This window comes from Amblyraja radiata, chromosome 35 (genome assembly GCF_010909765.2).
Source record: "Amblyraja radiata isolate CabotCenter1 chromosome 35, sAmbRad1.1.pri, whole genome shotgun sequence".
Lineage (NCBI taxonomy): Eukaryota > Metazoa > Chordata > Chondrichthyes > Rajiformes > Rajidae > Amblyraja > Amblyraja radiata.
The window spans coordinates 6859858-6862715 of record NC_045990.1 but is presented as its reverse complement, the minus strand read 5'-3'; positions in this window follow the sequence as shown (position 1 = coordinate 6862715).

Here is a 2858-nt window from a genome sequence, read left to right as displayed (position 1 = left end):
CACACTCGGTGGTGGTAAGCTACTTCTGTAGCCACAGCTGCCCTGGGGCAGACTGACGGAAGCGTGGCTGCCAATCTGCGCCTACGGCCCCTCCGACCACCACCAATCACTCACACACATTCACACACAGGCAAAGGTGGGTGAAGTGTCTTGCCCAAGGACACAACGACAGTATGCACTCCAAGCGGATTCGAACCGGCTACCTTCCGGTTGCCAGTCCGAACACTTAGCCCATTGTGCCATCTGTCGTCCCAGCATAGACTGGTTTGTAGGTTAATTGACTTGGTATAGTGTAATGTCCCCAGTGTGGTAGGATAGCGTTAGTGTGCTGGATCTCTGGTCGGTGCAGACTCGTGGGCCGAAGGGCCTGTTTCCGCACTGTAATCTCTAACTAAACTAAATATTAAAGTACAAAATAGAATACTGATGAGGTGGAGTAAGAGTACGTGAGGCACTCTGGGGGAAAAGGCTTGAATGGAGGTGTGGGGTTCAGGAGTCAGATAACAGAAGATAGCTTCTGCTATAAACAAAATCAGTTTGCAATGTTATGACAGTGTTGTCACCCATGGTTGCATTTGGTTCAGTGTCCTGTCCGAAGTTTCAGACACGGATCATAGAACCATCTGTTCGCCACAGTGCCATCCTTCCCTGTAATATTAACAAGGGGAACAACTGTCCCAACTCCCCTGGGGGCCATACCATTACACTGCAGCCCACGCGAAACAGTGCACTCACCCAGCAGTTCAGAATGACACTGAGGTACAGGATGCAATGGCTAGATTTGAGTTTCATATGACTGATTTTTTTTAAATGGAAACTCTCACATTACCTGAATGCATTCTAGATTACAATTATTTACTGTAAATTATAAGTTTTCTAAACAGTGTTTACTTCCTGTAACATTGATCGAGCTTTTGTCCTTTTTACCTTTGTGTTTATAGATACAGCGTGGAAACGCCCTTCGGCCCGCGCCGACCAGCGATCCCCGCACATTGGGCTGAAGGCCTGTTTCCATGCTTGCTTACTCCAATTGAAAGTGCGAGGGGTGGGTTTAAAGCAATTGTCAGAGCCACCATTACATGAAAGAAAACTGCATTTCCCCCACTGCCTCCCAGCAACGAACATGCAACACTGCCCTAGTTTGGTGCAAAGGTCTCACCTCTGAGCGATTGGTTGGAACTCTGTTTCACACTGAAAATTAAAATACTCTCAATCGCACGGTGGCGCAGCGGTAAGTTCTGCTTACAGCGCCATTGTACCCAGGTTCGATCCTGACTACGGTGCTGTCTGACGCGTTGTACATTCTTCTCCTTCGTCCCCGTGGGGGTTCTCTTCCACACTACAAAGAAGTGCAGGTTTGTAGGTTATAATTTGGCTTGGTATCAGTGAAAATGTCCTTAGTGCGTGTAGATATTTTAATATGCGGTGCCCGCTGGTGGTGGGGACTCGGTGGTTGAAGTGCCTGTAACTGCACTGTACCCTCGAAACTAAACTAAACTCAACCCTACTGATGCCTTTTAAACAAATCAGTAACGTGCATCTCACTTTTCTATGCAGCATTGAAAGAATTAACTGAGTCCCACTCCTTTATCAACCATGCCAGCATCCATCACACTCAGGCTACAACACTGGTGCCACAATCTTAGAATCAACCCATACCAAGTTGTGAAGCCCATTTGTCCCAGATTGAATAATGAATCATGGACCATACTTGATAGCAAGCTATTTATTCACATATACTGATATTAAACACATACGAAAGATGGAACAGGAGCAGGTAGCAAAGCAAGGGAATAGCTGAGTGAGATGAAATATTATTTTGGGTGTACACCGAGCGATTTATTAAGTGACAAAGAGATGGCTATAGTCAACGTTCAAGACTCACACTTCACTTGCATGTACTTTAGGTGGAACTATAATTGTCACTTGTAAATGCTACCCCCCTTCCCGTGATAAACCTGTCAGCGTTATGGCAGGACCGCTGTTAATTAACTGAAATCCTATGGAATCTAATTGTGTCTGAAGAATGCAGATGCTGGTTAAAATCGAAGGTAGAAGCAAAATGCTGGAGTAACTCCGGACAGGCAGCATCTCTCATGTGAAGAATGGTCTTGTGTCGAAACATCACCCATTCCTTCTCTCCAGAGGTACGGCCTCTCCCGCTGAGTGTACGCCGCATTTGTGGTCTACCTTCGAGTCTAATTCAACTGGCGTACTCATGTACCAAGATTCAAGATACGGGAGTTCAGCATGTTTTTATTGGTCTCATTTCGAAATTCGCCGCACAGAGTCAGTTGCAAATGACTCAGCTTCGACAAGTCGCTCTGCATATCAATAAGGACCCGCTCCAGCCTAGCCGTGTCCAGAGCACGGGCAACATCGAGTTCAGAGACAAGGTTCACGATTCTAAAAGGGCCTCCTTATTAAATGAAGGCAGACGTGACATCTCCCACCTGGGAGTGAGGAAGCTTGACAAAGAACAACACCTGCCTCCCAGTCACCGACGTACTGGTCAAGCTGGAGGAGCAAGTCTTCAGTCAGCAATCTTGAGAGAATCACACAAGGTAATTAGGAGAGAGAGCTATATCTTAATTGAGGAGGCCTGTGATGCAGCAAAGTATTCAACAAGATGCAATAATGCAAGGCATAGATAGAGTAGGATGTGGAAAGAGTGTTTCCACTGGTGAGAGAGTCTAGGACCAGAGGTACAGCCTCAGAATTAAAGGGCGCTCTTTTAGAAAGGAGGTGAGGTGTAACTTCTTTAGTCAGAGGGTAGTTAATCTGTGGAACTCATTGCCACAGAGGGCTGTGGAGGCCATGTCAGTGGGTATTTTTAAAGGCAGAGTAGGACAAATTCT